Raw genomic sequence first — 18,093 nt, forward strand, 5'->3', positions numbered from 1 at the left:
CCTTCACCCTTCCCATGGTCACAATACTCAGTGGAACCCTCTGCCTACCTGGTGCTAGTTTCTGGGTAGACTGCACTGGATAGGCCTTGTTTTAGATGTGGCCCCATAAGTGTTTCTTACCAGTATCTTAAGTGAAGAGTGCATTCGCATACCAGTTTGAAAGAGGTTTTAAACTTACCCCATAACAAGGTTTCACCCAGCTCATAACGTTACAATTAGTATATTACTTGCCACAGAAACAATTTTGTTTATGCAATGCAATTTGTAGTCATATTTGTTTACTTCAGAACAATTTTTTTATTCAGAGCCTTTAATAAATAATAATACCACCTAGCTTTTATATAGCATTTTTCACCAGTAGATTTCAAATGCTTCATAATCTTTAATGCATTTATCTTTAATCCATTATCCATTCCTGTGAGGCAGGGAAACAACCAATGTTTTATATCAAAGTGTAAATCAACCAAGTTTGTTAAGGAATATTTTGAACACACTTAATAAAAGCCAGGTTCAGTGATCTTCTATTTCTAGCAGGAAGAGAGGAAAAGCACATAAAAAACAGTTTGCATGATAAAAGCCTGACAGCACATCCTCCACGCATACCAAAGAAAATAGCATGCCTATGACATCTACAACAGTAGCAATTTTCAACTTCTTATAGTACCGATGCAATGTGTTTTGCAGTCATCATTCTTGCATAAATCTGTGTCATTTTTTATGTTATAATTTTGTATTTCAACAGATCAGTTTGTATGCCCTATATCTGTAAATGAGCCAGATAATACAGAATGTGAAAAGTGATTTGTGCTATCAATGACATCAGGAGTTTTGCTGCTGTAGTTATTAACAGATATTTTTTCATCCAGCAGCATAGACTAAAATCAATCCTTCTGATAACTAGGCATGGCATGAGCTGTCCGCACTGTCATTTCAATCTGATTAATCACACATACACAGACCTTTACCTTAAAGGAGCAATTGTTCACATTTAATCACAAAGAAACGTTCAAGCATACTATCGTACATTACTAAATTTAACTGCAATTTATGTCCTATGTTTTAGCAAATACGTTTATGATAATATGGCTCTGGCATATAGATATATTGTTTTGCTCATTTTACAAACATTAAAATCTAAGCTAAATAAACGAATACATTGTATTTTGGATCATTTATCATATTAGATTTGCAGCTTTTGAAGTTTCCATTATACAAACATTCTTTATCTGAAGATTTATCCTAATAATCATGATACAGATGAGTTATTAGGTATTATGTCTTCTTCGGTGGAATACCAAATATACCAGATAATAGATATCATCTCAAGCAAGGAAGAAATTTGAGTACATATTATCAAGATTTGTTGTACATTTTATTAATTAGTCCTGCTTTGGTTCTGGGGTGTGGGTGGGGGGGTGTTAATTCTGGGAACATAGCACAGACATTTACTTGACAGGAGTGTTATGGAAGAGCAGGTATCTTTTTATAGCTAGTTAACATTAGCGTTCCGAAGGAAGCCTAAAATTTTAAAAATGACATCAGGTTTATCCTATCTTAATCCTGAGGAAAACTCTTTGAGAACTTTGTTTGGAGGGAGGTTGAGAGCGAGAGGAAGGTCAGCTGGCGTCTGGGTTTCAACCAGGTAGGCTGGAGTTAGATCTTAACTCAGTGCATTTCAAATAAGCATTGAACTTGAGGTAAACAGTGTGTGCATGCATGTCTGTATATGACATATGGGGACCCCAATTCAACAAAGTATGTATGTAATTTTAAGCATGGGAGTAGTTCCATTTACTTCAGTAAGACTAACCACTTGCTTAAAGTTGCATGCACATCTAAGTATCTTACTGAATCAATCAGGCATAATAAATAAATGTATTGTGCACCTTTGACTTTGTCACCTCTCCTCTGATTACTAATCCATATATATTAAAAACAGATATTAAAGTGGCTAAATATGGTCTAAATCAAGGTAAATAAATTGACCATGATTAACTAGAACTCAGGCAAATAGGATTTTTTCATAAAAAATGAAATTAAGCAGGGTAACAATATAATCATCTTGGCTCTGAGGTACAAAGACCTGACATTCAAAAACATTTCACATCAATATAATCTAAGACTATTTATTTCCACTGATAACAACTTTTAATTTGCCAGAGAAGCATAGTAACTACTTCTACACCTAATTTAAGATGCAGACCTTGCTATCATGGTCATGCCTCTCTCTCCTCTAGATTGGAATAGTGCAATGCACTCTACAGGTGGCGACATCTTAAATCCATTCAGAAGCAGCAGCTAATGCAATATATTGCAGCCCACTTATTAAGTGGAGTATCTTGAAGAGAGCACTGGACACCAGCACTCTGTGATTGAAAATCTGTGATTATCTGTTGAGTTCTGTAGAAAGACTGGATCAAAACCATAGTCCATCTAGACTAGTCTCCTGTTTCCGACAGAAGCCCCCATCATAGGAAACTGCAAGAAACCATCAGTAAGCAAATAAGGGATAATATGCCTCCATGAAAGTCTTATCCTCATCCCTAATAATTAAAGATTGCTCGAGGCTCCAAAGCATGAAGCTTTTCACTCCTTCAAAACTTTTTTTTAGCATGGACTATTATCTCTCTTGATATCCATATACAGGTCCAATCCTTCAGTGAGCCTTGCTAAATTCTTGGCCTCAATGATATCTGGTGGCGCCGAGTTTCAGAGTCTAATTACACATTTTGAGAAAAAGTATTTCCTTTTATCCATTTTGAATTTGCCACCTTCCAATTTTAATGAATGTCTCCTTGTTCTTGGGTTATGAGGCAGGGAGAACAGAAGCTCCTGGTCCACTTTTTCTACCATTTGTTATTTTATATGCATTTACCATTTCCTGTTTTTGTCTCTTTTCTAAGATAAACGCTCCTAGTCCTTTAAATCTCTCTTCAAATGACTTTTCCATGCCAATCCTTCTTTGAACCCCCTCAAATTCTGTCACAGCCTCTTTGAGATAAAGTGACCTATATTGCCCACAGTACTGCAGATGACGGCATACCATTGATTTACTATGGCATTATAATATAATCTGTTTTATTCCCCATCCCATTCCTTATGCATGCTCACATCTTGTTTGCTTTTTACACTGCAGCTGCATATTCAGGTGACCTCTTCATTGAAATGTCCACAACGACACCAATGTCATCTTCCTGAGGAAGAGACACTGGGATACATGAAAGCTGACCTCTCTCTCTCGCTCTCCATAAGATACTGCACAGGTGCCGACAGTGGAGGTACTTGACCTATCGCTGCTTGTTTATACACAAGGGATCTCTGGATACTGTAGGACAGGCATGCAAATACTCCCAACTGAAGACTGATTGAAGAGACCAAGACTGGGACTGTTTAGTTTATAGAGGAGATGAATAAGAGGTGACAGAACAGGTATAAAAAATAATGCAACATACAGAGAAAGGTGCCTGATTTACCTTTCATCATATGAAAATGAGGGATCATACAATGAAATAGAAAGGCAACTCATTTAAAATTATTAAAAATAAATATTTTTGTTATACAGTGCCACAGGATATCACTGAAGCCAGAAGCTTAACAAGATTAAAAATATATATATTTTTATGGCTTATCGGAACATCCATCATTACTTTAGATTGGATTTAAAAAAATTAGAAGGAATATCACGTCTCATGCTTCAAGATATAAGCCAACCACTAATTGCTTTGCGTTAGGAAGAACCTTCCCAGATGGGCAGATATTTTGTAATGGTTCAATAAAGGGTTACTTGTACTTTCCCATGCATAATCTAGTACTGGCACACATCAAAGACAGGATACTGACCAAGATGGACGAGTGGTGTGATGGAGTATGGTAATTCCTATCTGCATTGTAAGGGCTCTTGATTTTGGAAGACTTTCTGTCTGAAAACCTTAAAATGAGTAAATTCACAAGGTCAGTGGCAAAACCCATTTCTCTTGAACGGATGTTTGGAGAGATCAAAGGTGTCTGTGTTGTGGAGTTTCTTTCAGGGATGGAAGGATGTGACAATCTGGGCTGGTAATATTTTCTTTGGTGGCTGCTGTTTTATGTTGCATGGGATTTATCACTGTTTTTGTTTTTATTCCTAGGGATTGTATTTTTAATTGAACACAGGGGCCGAGAGCCTGAAATAGGCATTTTTTTGTTTAGTTTGTTTGGTTTTTGAAACTGAAATAAACAAATTAAAAATCTCATATCTAGATCTTCTCAGTTGTGCTGACCTTTTTAAAATCTTGAAACATATGAATGAGCTTCCCATGATAAACAACAGATTTCTTCTCCTCTCAGGAAACAAAAAATTACTAATAATTTAACAATATATTGATATCACACATTTTGATAAGAGGATACATTTTGTAGCAGTAGAGAAAATCTAAACTGTGAAATGTTTAATATATCTGGTAAATTTGTAGAAAGATTAAATCCTTCAGAACTATCACAAACTTAAATTCCTTTAAGTTTCCAACCTATTTTTCTCTAAAATAATCACATACATTTTTTCAAATTTCAGAGTAAGGTAAACCTTTATGAACGTGCTCAGCTTTACGTATGTGAACAGACTCATAGACTCAGATGCAAAAAGCTAAGTAAAGTATGAGAAGTTTGCAGAATTAGGGCCTCAGTTTGCAATACCCCATGATGCATTATTCAAGATTGTATGTCTTTCTGAACACACACAATAACTTCCTCCACCTTAGCTATTATTGGAATTCTGGTGTCCATTTTAAAAAAATTAAGTTGATATAAGGAAATAAGTAAAGTCATTTGAGTTTACATCAACCAAAATTGGATTTCCAGACACACTAACACAACATGAGCAACTAAGACCAGCTGGAGTTTACTGTTTCTATCTCTACTCTACTCCAATCCAGATTACAAATATAAATACATGGGTCTCTGATGGCAGAGATTCTATGCAGATTTTTCTTTTCAGGGGCCTTTTAGAAAGTTAAGCTTTTTCCTCTCATTAAGAAAATTCCACTACAAAAAAATCCCACAGGAATAATTAAAACATTCATATTTTTTAAATATATTAGTTACTCCCTATTTCCTCTTAAAATGCTTTGCTCCAAAGGGTGATCTATCCTATGCATCTTCCTATACCCCCTATTTCCACCAAAAATAAAAATAAACAAAGTTAGGGAGGAGAAGGCTCTGAATTCCAGAACTGCAAGCTCTAGTAATATCAATCAGTTGAACACAAAAATATCATGAAGGAAAGAGGTTCTCTTAACTGAATACAACCACTAGAAGAAAATAATGAATCAAGCCAGCAATATTTCCCCAATCTCAAAATCCACAGTCAGTATTAATGTAACCATAAAAAAAGTACAGAACCAGGTCAACATTCCAAAATAAGATATTTAGTTTTATCTGTTCATCATATCATTAATCTGATATAAACAAACAAAAATTTTATACAGCCACAGGTCTTTTCAAGTGCTTTCAATTGCCAATTGGGACATGGGGGATGCTCAAATGAACCTGTGCGTACAGCTTTTTTCCCCTATTATAATAGCCTTCATATTCCCTTCTTCATCAGTTCATTTAATACATCTGCAATTAGCTTGTTGCCCAAATCTAACATGGAGAGTAATAAAACTGCTGATAGACTGTACATACAATTTGTAGAGAGAAACATGGGCAGGGCCAGGCCCCATGTGCCCTGTGATTATGCTTATACTGCAATGTCACGGCCATAATTTATATTTTTGTCACGTTGCTGCATAAATCCCTGTTTGTGCTGCATAAACGCACAGAAATTCTGCTGTCTTTCAGTGCTGAGCTTCCCCACCTGCCATTTTGCTTTCCTGTTTTTTCATCCCTGTCTGTTCCTTTGTTCTGTGGTTTCACCATCAGTGGGAGTTCTGTGGTTTTCAGTGCCTGTCAACAGAAAAAGGAGCTACAGTATTTGTGGACTATAGACTATTTCTCAGCCATTTAGCAGAACTGCAACTGATTTCAAGATACAGCCCTTAATAGTATACGGCCTTTACTCTCATTTCAAACATAAAACATGTTTTAAGTTATATTACTGCAAACATTCAAATAAAAAAAACATGACCTACATTATGAAGTGACTGAACTTGTGATTTAAAACTACACCACTAATTCTGATATTGAGTAGAGGATATGTAATCTCGTAAAGACCAGTGAAGTTAGTATTCAGGTCTATCCCTTTAAACTACACGTGATCTCTAATCAGAGTTGAATATGGCAAAGCTATTCTCACACTATGCGTTCTCCGTTTAAAATGACTTAATTTATATTCAGTTTTATATTCAAAACACTTCTTATCTGACCTATACCAGCACAGTTCAAGTACTTATTCAAACAAAGTTTTATTTGCATCATTATTCTGTAGAATTAATTTAAATAGACTGTGTTAAGAAACAGTGGTTTTATTTATTTAGTTAGTATTTTAGATTGACAAATCTAAATTTTGTCATTCCAGCACTAAATATGTATGACATCCACTGTGTAAACAGGATTTTTAATGGAACGTTACTTACATAGCATTCACTAGAATACATTTTCCATAGTGCCTATTGTGCTATACATACCTAACCATTATCTTTTGACCAACAGCAATTGCTTATTTAATAAAAAGGAATGATTCCAATGAAGAACTACTGCAAAATTTTGATACTAGAAAAGCAAACAGTGCTATCCCAGTACTCTGCAAATACATGAAGACATGAGATCTCTTTAGTACTAATATTCACATCATTAGAATTGTTATCATTACCTATCTGAGGCTTTCAATCAGAACATTTGCTCTTTGTGGCAGAATCACTGATATGGTTTCTATTAAATTTCTGAATCATCACCTTTTGCTGAATCACTTTATGTTCTCACATTTTTTAAATACTTAAAGAGGTAGAACTTATCTTTAGATGTGGTAGGGAATTGTTAGACAAAACAGTTTTTTGTCAAAATGCCAATTTGTTGAAATTTAATCTTTTCACAGGGAAGGGTCAGTTTCAGCAAAACTTTCATTGGGAACATTTCTCTCATCAAAAGGGAATGGGGGTGGAGAGAGAGAGCACGTGATCAGGGCTGGCCCTAGATCAAATGGCATCCCCCCCACACACACACACACGCCATTTGTTAAAAACATTTGAGTACTTTATTTTTATTGCATTTGTTGCCCGTTTCATGACTCTGATGCACAATTTGCATGCACGATTTATCCGTCATATAAAATTATAAATTTGCATGCTAGCAGCTGTAATTCTGTATTTATTCATGCCATGTATAAAAAAATAAAAAAATTAGTTTCTTCTAAGCTTATAGAAATTTTTTAATTTTAAGAATAACTGAAATGTATTAACATCAAGAAATTGAACTGTGCATGAACACTCGGTGGACCAATATTAAATGGTGTTACAATAGGCAACAGCCTTAGAACGTTAACCCTAGTCCTTTAGTCCGTCTCTTGTCAACCATCGTCAATTGAAGATACGTTTTAATGAGCCTGAGCTTTGAAAAGCTGCGCTCACCACTCGCAACTGTGACAGGCAGGGTAAGCAGAATCCTCAAAGCTATCCACACATTAGGAAAAGTGTCCCTCAGCTCTGCATCATGAATGAATTGCTGGCTTTGGAGTGAAGAGTGCTTCCCATGTGAAAAATGTGACAAACGTTGTCCAACTCGATATAGAGGTCTTTATCATTGATGTCCAAACAGTCGCAAGGTGACAGAATCCAGTGAAGCTCCATACAATTGTTCAAGAGAGTATTTTCCTGTCTGCAAGCAGCTTACCAAGGTCTCACCACCCTCCCCCACCCACGTCTTTTCATGGTGCTTCATTTTTCCAAACCTTTCTTCAATGGACACTGAAGCAGTGTCAACAAGTGAGAAAAAAACCTCTCTTTTGAATTTTTCTTCTGAGCCTCCCATCACCTCATCTCTACCCTTGTAACCAAACTGTCTCTTCTTCTGATGAATACAAGTTTCCTTGAAGACAGGCTCAACTCCTAAGTTTTCCGCCATTTCTTTGGCAGCAGTGATGGCATCTTCAAATCCGTTGTCTGTGTAGGCCACAATGAAATCAAGGCAGCATCTCAAAATAGTAGTGATCATGATGTCCATCAAGAGTTTGTATTGCTTTGGTTATGTTTACTTGAAACAGGATATCATGCCAAACCACAACTGAAACCAGAAATGTTAAGTCAGTGATCTGGTTTGCCAGGCTTTGCCCCTCGTGTCAGATTCCGGCCTTGGCTTTACTCAACTGCGCCAGTTCCATCAGGGCTTCGTAAACTTCAGTCACTTCGTACCTCACTGGCCTGAAACTGTCAGTGTAGCTCTCCAAGCTAGTGTCACTTAGTGGCTTCACAGTCAGATTTTTAAACATTGTCCGTTATCCTTTGAATAACTCCAAAAAAGAATACTGAATCTAAAGAACGGTTTCAGAGTAGCAGCTGTGTTAGTCTGTATTCGCAAAAAGAAAAGGAGTACTTGTGGCACCTTAAAGACTAACCAATTTATTTGAGCATAAGCTTCCGATGAAGTGAGCTGTAGCTCACGAAAGCTTATGCTCAAATAAATTTGTTACTCTCTAAGGTGCCACAAGTACTCCTGTTCTTTTTGTGAATCTAAAGACGACGGGAGTTGAGGGAATGGCAGCTACAAGGCACGAAGAAAGCTCTTAGATTCAGTGCAAGGATCCTTGCCTGGACGCCACTGTTTCTTCCCTTCATGTTCACGCTGTTGTCATAGCCTTGGCCATAGCCATTCTGAAGCTTTATTTTTATTCTCATTTCAAACGTTCATAAATGGTTCTTTTAAGCCTTTTCCAGTAGAGTCGTTCACAGACCAGAAACACATAAAGTGTTCCTTTACTTGGATACAGCCATCCTCATAGTCAACAAATCTTGTGTAAATGACATATTTTCACTGTACTAATATTGGGAGTGCAGCCCCTTATTATGGCATAGTACTTTGCTTTGCCGAGCCACATCAAGCGCCTTCCTTGCCATAAAGTCAATCAATTTGTTTTGAACTGTTTTGCTGCAGTAATGGTCAATAGCTTCTTTATGAACTACTCGACGTAGGTGCTCACACATGACCTTGTCGTATTTCCCAAGGAGCTCTACCAAAACGAGGAAATTACCATTATGTTCAGTGAACAACTTATACAATGAGCCCTGGAAAGCCAATTATTCTTTGCAATCAAGAGGGTAACAGATCAGACGCTTGAGTATGTGCCGCCAATTCTGGGTTTCTACATTAATAATGCGCTGGTTTCCTGCATCTGTGCATTTATTCAGCTTGAGCCTGGACTCAACCTCCATCCATTTGGAGTGGGCTGGAAAATGGCCGAGTGACTTTCCATGTTGCTTCAGCGCATCGGCTAAGTTATGCCAGTAATTGTACCCGGAAAGTGCAAGCAATGATTTGGCATTCTTGTCAAATATTTTTCAACAAAAACAGAACACTTTGTCAGTTGATTTTGAGTAAACTAGACAACGTCGATTCAGTTTCTCACCATTCTTGAGCACTCTTTTGCAGTGTGACTTTGAGAAGTGTTGCTTTCTGCTCATTTACTAGAAATGTCATATCTTCAATTTTAGCCAGCCCTTCAAAACTGTATGATCAATACTGGCAGACTTTAGGATTGCCAGCCATAAAGCAGGATCTAATGTACCGATTTGTGGTGCGCAATTTTTATCACTGCTGTTTCTGTCACCAGGAAAGGCTGATTCTTCATCATTTCTCTCCTTTTCATGTAAACCAGATTTTTCTTTGTCATTACTCTCCTTTTCATGCAAGCTACATTTTTCTTTATCATCACTCTTGTTTGTGCCACTAGGAAAACTGGATGATTCTCCATCACTTTCCGCAGATTTCTATTCCTTATCTTCAGGTAAATCTGATAATTCCTTAGTAATAAGATTTCCATCATTTACACTTTGCTCCTCAATTTCTTCTGCCCTGGGACAATCGCTACTCCCTAAATCCCAGTCTCTGTTGTTCGGTTTCAAATATTTTCCCATCAAATTTGCCCCTTGCTGCAAACTAGATTGCAATTCAGCTTTTTGCTTCCTATACTGAGCTCCTGAAGGCTTCTTCAGGGGCATCTTTTATTTTCTATTGCAGAAAAAAAAAGTTGATGTTCTGCTGTCTTAGAAAGTCGTCAAACATTATGTGTTAAGCATGGCAAAAGAAATAACAGTATTTCTTGTATATTGTGGTGTAGATAGGGGTTGGATAGATATCTCTGGCTTCTCATTAAATATGCCCTTTATTAATCACTACTTGCACTGTTCAAGTCTTAAAACACAAGTACAGTTTCATAATTACACAATAAAACAAGGTATTACAACAAGGTAATATTGCAGATGGGCTTTCACTTCAGTTCATTCTTATATCTCACTGACTGACTAGCGACACCCTGCCCTTTATGTACCCGTGAGGGCATGGTTGACAACATTCTAGGAAGTTCAAGGAAAATGTAGTTCTCAAAAATTCTGGAAGGTTCCACAAGATTCTACAAAGATCCAGAACATTCAAGGAGGTTAGTGAAAAATGACTCCACATACAGAATACCTGAAATTGACTTAATCTTCACAGAGCTCTCTATTCTTCCACATGCTCGTGCGCAAAGCATTCCATTCTTCCACACATGCACACCGCAATCTACTCCTCTTCATGGGCCCAGCACTGAAACTAAGATAATACTTAAAAGATCCCAGGTGGGGGCATTTCCACGACTTTCCTCAAAATGTGATTTGCACAGGGCCCTACACAACACTCCTATTGCCTTCAAAATGCCCACTGTCAGAAAGAGAAGGCAGAAGCTGCTTCATATTTCCACTGTAAATTCAAAGTGGAATTCATTATGTCAAGCAGTCTTATTCCAAACAGAATGGCACTGACAAAATGTAAAGTATTTATGAATATTAAACTGTTTCTTTTATTTTCAAAGCATGCTTATAAGTGTTATACATTGATAAAAGTTCAAAATATGAATTTTAGATGACACTTTTATAGTGTTGCTCCACCTTTTATTAATTTTGTAGTGGATTTTTGATACTTTTTCCTATGCATCTCTCCCTACTGCTGTGTCTCTCTCTCACTTGCTCTCCCCTCCTGCTGTGTACATTCCCTATTTCCCCTCTCACTCCCACATGCTTGGTTGCCATTTCTCTCTCTTCCTTCCCCGCTCCCATGGTGTGTACCTACTGTCTCCCTCTCTCCTGTGATATGTGCATCCACCATGTCTCCTTCTCTACTCATGCTGTGCACATGCACCATTTATCTGAAGCCCCAACAGGCAACTACTACCATCCTCCTTGTCTGCCTCTGTTTTCCCTCATGTCCTTTTCTTCCCATCCTCTTCAGTCCCCGTCCTATGGCCCTTAGTACTGCTTACCTTGAACCCTCATTTTCCCTTCTACCTTCCACAGCTTTATGTCTCTTTCCTCTCTCATTTGTGTCATTCTCCTTCCCTCAATCCCTTTTCCTTTGTCTCTTCCCCCACTCCATTCTGGCTTCTGGGCCAAAATAAAATATTTTGCTCGTCAGAAACATCATGTGGGTCAGTTTCACTGTTATCTCAGACTTATGCCACAGCCAGTGACAGCCTCCACAATTTTCATAATATTCCTCACTCCCTGCAATATACACAGAGAAAGGCTCCCCAGTACACTGTACTTTCCTTTATTTCCATCTCTCCATGCTGCCACTCCTCTCTGAGTATATCTGAGTAAACCATACTGGTCAGCGTCTTGTATGCCCCATCTGGTCCTTATCCACAGCAAAGAAGGGTCTGTTACAGATCTCACCTGGCAAGCTAACTCTTGAGCTCACGCTGTAGAGACTCATGCTTTCTGCTCTGGATGTCCCCAACTCAATCCCAAACGTCACCCAACATGGTGGCCATCACCTCTGCACCCCCTGGGCCTCCAGTTGCCAAAATGCTGCTGCCAGGTAAACCTCAATCACCTGAGTCAGCCACTGTTGTTGCCCCTAGCAAAGGACAGATTGGAGGGTCCCTGAAGGCTCCAAACATCTCTGGCAATCCACAGTAGGAGGAAAGAGAGTTGCAGAGGCCAACAGTTCTGCCCACTCTCCTGGATCTCTTATTTCCCTCCTTCTCAAATAGGCTGATGATTCTGGTGGCTGAGCCTAGCATCTCCTCCTCTCCCTGGGTGGTTGTCAAGGTTCTTCCCCCACTCTGAACTCTAGGGTACAGATGTGGGGACCTGCATGAAAAACCTCCTAAGCTTATCTTTACCAGCTTAGGTCAAAACTTCCCCAAGGTACAAAATATTACACCCGTTATCCTTGGACTGGCCGCTACCACCACCAAACTAATACTGGTTACTGGGGAAGAGCTGTTTGGACGCGTCCTTCCCCCCAAAATACTTCCCAAAACCTTGCACCCCACTTCCTGGACAAGGTTTGGTAAAAAGCCTCACCAATTTGCCTAGGTGACTACAGACCCAGACCCTTGGATCTGAGAACAATGAAAAAGCATTCAGTGTTTTACAAGAAGACTTTTAATAAAAAATAGAAGTAAATAGAAATAAAGAAATCCCCCCTGTAAAATCAGGATGTTAGATATCTTACAGGGTAATTAGATTCAAAAACATAGAGAACCCCTCTAGGCAAAACCTTAAGTTACAAAAAAGATACACAGACAGAAATAGTTATTCTATTCAGCACAATTCTTTTCTCAGCCATTTAAAGAAATCATAATCTAACACATACCTAGCTAGATTACTTACTAAAAGTTCTAAGACTCCATTCCTGTTCTGTCCCTGCCCAAGACGACTACAGACAGACACAGACCCTTTGTTTCTCTCCCTCCTCCCAGCTTTTGAAAGTATCTTGTCTCCTCATTGGTCATTTTGGTCAGGTGCCAGCGAGGTTACCTTTAGCTTCTTAACCCTTTACAGGTGAGAGGAGCTTTCCCCTGGCCAGGAGGGATTTCAAAGGGGTTTACCCTTCCCTTTATATTTATGACAGTGGTGCTTTACTAAGGCCAGAATGATGGACCTTCTGCTCTCCTTCTCTTCCAGTATCACTATATTTGAAATGTTATGTGCATCATTTGACAGGCAAAGGAGGTTTCATCCCTAAGACTGTCTTTGGTTGCAGCATTGCTCCGTACTTGAGTCAGCTTGCAGTTCACGCATACAGCAGAGGCAATACATCTACACCAGGAACAATGGGGAAATGCCACCAACGATGGCCTTTAGAAGGCACATAATGCAGGTTATGGACACATATAGTAATCCCTACATCCTGAGTTTTCTGTTCTGTTTTTCAGATTACCATCTACCTAAACAGATCAGAGATCTCACCATTCAGAATTGCTACAATATTCCAATTTGCCACTTCCTGCCTTAAACTCTTGTGTAGTGTGGCTGTGTACTGCTAAACAGTTGCTACATTCCACCCCAGATTTGGCTTCATTTCAGTCATAAAGGAAGTGATTCCATATGCAGTGTCCCAAGGACTCTGTAGCAAGCCTGACCTAAATTCTGCAGCCAGGCCCCATGGTTTTGTGGCACTTCGGTGGAGCAGATTGGAAATTCTGCTGCAGTTTCAGCTAAAGTTTATTGAATAAAATGTAAGTCAGAACTGGCAGCAGCAATGGCCAGGTTCAGTATCTAGGGGTTCCTTTTCAACAATACAAGACAAAACCATCTTGAGCCCCCACCCAGTGACCTGGGACAATTACACACCACCCCTGGGTGCCGCTAAGCGGCAATACTTACCCTCTCACAAGCACAGAGTCTGAGTGTAGTAAAGAAACTTTTAATAAAAGGAGGGAAGTAACCCAGCATTAATTCGGAAAAACACTGCAAAAAGGGTTCATAAACAGAAACCATGAGCAAAAGTCCCACCCCCAAGTAAGTTGGGCAATGTCTGTTTCCCTCAGGTTCTTAAGTCCAGCAAGCAAAAGTCCCTGTAACATGCCTGGCCCTTCTCTGCACCCCACTCACAGTTGTTGTCCTTGGTCAGGGCAGATCCAGAGTTCACAGGTGCATCAGCAGAGTTCACCTCCCATCCTGGGTGGAGGTAAGGAGACACCTTTCTCGCTTTGCTGCCCAGGTACTCACTTGCCGCTCCTCTTCACTGGCTGCCCTGCTGGCCGATCGCCACGCCTCTCTGCCAGGCTCCATTCCGGTCCTCTCCGCCAGCCACCTTGCTGCCGATCACTAATCTGCTGGGATGTCTTCAGGTCTCACCACTTAACACAGCTCTCAGTGATTTCAGCTGTTAGTGGGGGAGTCTCACTGCTGGTGCACACTGGGCAGTGTCTTGTATCAGAGACACTGTCCCAAAGCAGGTCTAATGCTTAGACCTAGGTATCAGTGATTTCAGCTCTGTGTTGTGTAACAAGATTCTCAACTGAGTCTCAATCAGCTCTGTTTAATCAGGGGAGAGAGGAAGGGTCAAATGGTTCTAGGGCCCACCCCACCAGGTACAAGTACTGTCCCCACCCTCTCTCAACTCACTGGGCTTTGGAACGTTTGTCCCCTGCCTACCGAGTGCCGGTTAGCTGAGTGGTGAGTCCCTCAATCAGGGTATGCCAAGCACAGTTCTGCTGCCCTTGATTCACACAACAAAGATAACAACCCTCTATTACTCCTGCCCCAACAACAAAGGGACTGGGGATCCAACACGAGCTAAAAGTGATCATTTGGTCAAGCAATCCCATCATGCTCAGCACTTAGGCAAGGTGGATGTACCCATGCAAATGAGATCAGCTCCTGAAGTCCTCTTCCACTGCTCATCACTAGATGTCAGCGGTGAGCTCATTCAGACCCTGCTTACAAAAATATAAAAATTAATAATACAATCGTAGAGCATTCCTTGATATTACATTCAATGTATTTTCCTTCCCCACACATAGCACTTTTTGTATTTAAAATGTATAATTGCACTTTACATATATTTTCTATTAAATGTGAATTTTGTTTTAAAAATATAATCAACAATGTCATGGAAGCAGTTGGAAATTCTGGCAGCTGGATAGGGGAAAGTTAAGGGATTTGGTTCCTGGAAATTAGGATTTAGGATTGTGGCATAAGCATTGTATCTACATGTTTCTGTTAAAATGATCATCGGTAAAATGGATAACATTGCCACTTAAATTGTCAACATTAAGTTTAAGACTTAGCACTCCACTGAGCTGATGGGGTGGTCAAACCCCTTCAGAGTTCTTGTTTTAGGCAGTCTACAATCTCAGGAAGACATCACTGCATCAATTAACACTTAGTTCATGTTTGAAAAATTTCCTTTGCAAATGTAAGGATTAAAAAAAAAATAAAGATGCCATTACACAATTATGTGCCCCTGAGTGAATTCTGTAGCCATGAATCACAGATGACATAGATCCCTGCCTATGTGTTTATAAGGTGCTTTCGGATGTTTCAAATGAAAGATGTCATACAGACATAAGAGAACAGCTAGAAAAGATATAAGTAAATGTGTGATGTTCTTTAGCTTCGAAACATACCTCTAATATTTTTGTTATTTGAAATAGAAACCTCCATTTGTACTTGAAAGAATAAGCCACCATGGTAACACAACTAAACTGAAGGAACATTATCTTGGTCATCTAAAATTAGGTCAAAGACATTTTTGAATTTCCTGCCTCCTTTGCCAAATACAGTAAGACCTTCTTCATACAGGAATAAATTTCTAAGCCTCAGCTGAATAAGCTGCTCACAGGAGAGCATTCTAACAAAAATGACTGAGGCTCAGGATATGAATGTAAAATTGATTGCTTGACCTGCTCTGTAACACAGTTCATATCATGCATATGCACCTGAGAAACTATTATGATCTGCACATCTTCAATCTGAATGACTGCTATCCTCGCTATAATAACGTTACCAGTTAAATCACCATCTGTGTCTTAGACTTTCTAATGTTTATGTCTCCCCTCTCTGCCCTACAAAAAGAATAAATCCATTTTCCTCTATTGTAGGAGAGGAAGTGTCCCTACACTTTGCAGGAGAGCGGAGCTAAATTATCCATCTTAACCATCTTTGGGAAATCAAGTTATACAGAGACAGATTGTAGAGTATGGGTGCAAAATGAAATCCACAGGCCTGCTTCCTCTATAAAAGACAAGGGAACCTGGGGAAGGATTAACTGATTTTCCCCCATCTGGAGAGACTACTTAAATGATAATGCAAGAGGCAATAATGAAGGGAAGAAAGACAGATCCCTGATATGTTGGTAATGGAAGTAGCATCACATCTCTAAGCTACTATTTAGGTCCCTAGTCAAAGTAGCCCACAGAAGTTAAATGAGGCTCTCTCCTTGTTGAGCTCGAAACATTAGAAACTATGAGATCTGTCATTTGTATAATAATCAATCAGACCTTAAAGAGCCTCTGTGTTCAGTTCCTCTCCATTATATAAAAAAAAATATGGAGGTAGATTGTGGCTTGCCTTGTGTAACTGCTCAAAGACGGAGAGGGCACAAACATCCCTACACAAGGCCAATCACAATCTCATTCCTTACATTGTTGTTACACAAATATTACTGGTACACAATTAGCAATGGTGATTAACACCAATAGCAGTGAGAGATATCCCAAAGGTGGTGTTGCATGGTCAGAGTCAGGACAGTTAGCATTATGACGCCATCCATCGGGAAACAAGGAGGCAAAAGAATTGTGTAATCACATCCCCAATCTGTATAAGTGCCCAGTCAGTCCCCATTTCCCTCCTGACAGTGAGCTTCCAAAGATGAATACAGAGAGAAAGCCTGAGAGCAAAGAAAGCTCACACTAGAAGCAGCTCCTTACATCGGAGTTGAGGTGGGCAGAATGCAGGATGGACAGAGAGGAGACTACCACTAACAGAATTACCGGTGAGTAATGTTTCCCTGTTTTACATCATTCGTTTCCCAAACAATGGCAGATTATTCAGGTCAGTCAGTGGATGACTTGAGGAAATAGGCTTACCTTATGGAAAAACCTAGTAATCATTGACCACGAAGTCAAACTCCATCAATAGAGCAGCCTTTCACCAGCTCAAGGTAGGCTCCTCCAGCCTGGTCACAAGCTGTGTGGATACAAGTGCATATCCATTTAGCAATGGGAGCCTTCACTGCTGTTTCACCTGTATTACATCCACTTCTATTGTATGGCAATAGAAAACTAGTGAAAGCACAGGTGTGACTACAGTTGGATCTTAAGGTCTCTTATCCAGACAAGAGCAGAGAGGGTAGCCACGTGAATGTCTGAGACACATCCAGAATGAGCATAAATGTGTCTGACAGTTTGCACCATGTCACATTCGTAGTTCTGTGATTCCCTCACTTTCCATCTATGGAGTAAATATGTGATTCTTCCATGTCGGGTACAGAGACCCCCATTTAGAGCTGTCCATATGCTCCATGGGGAGCGAAGCCAGCAATTGCACAGTTGGGTCATCAATTAGATTTTTGTTTGGTACATCAGCAGCCACTCAGGCTTCAGACCATCTTCTGTGAACATCCTTATCTTCCACAAGAAGGGCTATGGCATGAGACCAGAAGGGTTTTCTTGATTTTAGTCAGTGGCGAGGGTCATGAAACAGACAAATAACGGCTTTGCTTGCCTAAACTCTTGAGCATGACATAAATAAAGTTTCAAAGTACATTTTATGTTCAAAAGGTGAAACTTTTTATCCCAAAAGGATACTGGATTAAGGCTAATACTAGGCAGAATAAGGGCTAAAAAAAATTAAACTTGAATTATGATGGCAAGCAAAAAGTCAACTTCTCAGAGAAAAACTGAAGATAGAAGGGAAATAAACCAAGAACTCAGCTTCTCAGTCCTACCAGAGATAATTGCACTGAGGAAGGCAATTATTTAAAGAAGAGCAGCTATAAAGTGCTCTCTCTAAGGGGCTCAAAGAGAGGTCCAAAATGAACCTAAAAAAAAAAAAACAAGGACAGACTCCATTGTGGGATCACTATATGAAAAGCAGGCCTCTGCAACAGAAATTAGTGAAAGCGCCTATTGACATAAAGATGGGAGCCAATCTTCAATGTGTCTTTCACCTGCAGAACTGCAAGAGGAGAGTACATTGA

At 39.4% G+C, this 18,093-nt stretch overlaps 1 long non-coding RNA gene across 5 annotated transcripts in view; it reads right to left on the reverse strand.

Annotated features, from left to right (window-relative positions):
* Nucleotides 1–334: 334 nt before the first annotated feature.
* Nucleotides 335–18,093, reverse strand: part of LOC140904999 (uncharacterized) — a 240,794-nt gene continuing 223,035 nt past the window's right edge. For all 5 annotated transcript variants that reach the window (XR_012156703.1, XR_012156702.1, XR_012156699.1 and 2 more), the window contains 2 exons: nucleotides 14,751–14,827; nucleotides 335–5,922 (listed from right to left, as the gene is read on the reverse strand). This is a non-coding gene — a long non-coding RNA (uncharacterized lncRNA). The remainder of the gene's footprint in view (nucleotides 5,923–14,750; nucleotides 14,828–18,093) is intronic.

Source organism: Lepidochelys kempii, chromosome 1 (genome assembly GCF_965140265.1).
Source record: "Lepidochelys kempii isolate rLepKem1 chromosome 1, rLepKem1.hap2, whole genome shotgun sequence".
NCBI classification, from domain to species: Eukaryota; Metazoa; Chordata; order Testudines; family Cheloniidae; genus Lepidochelys; species Lepidochelys kempii.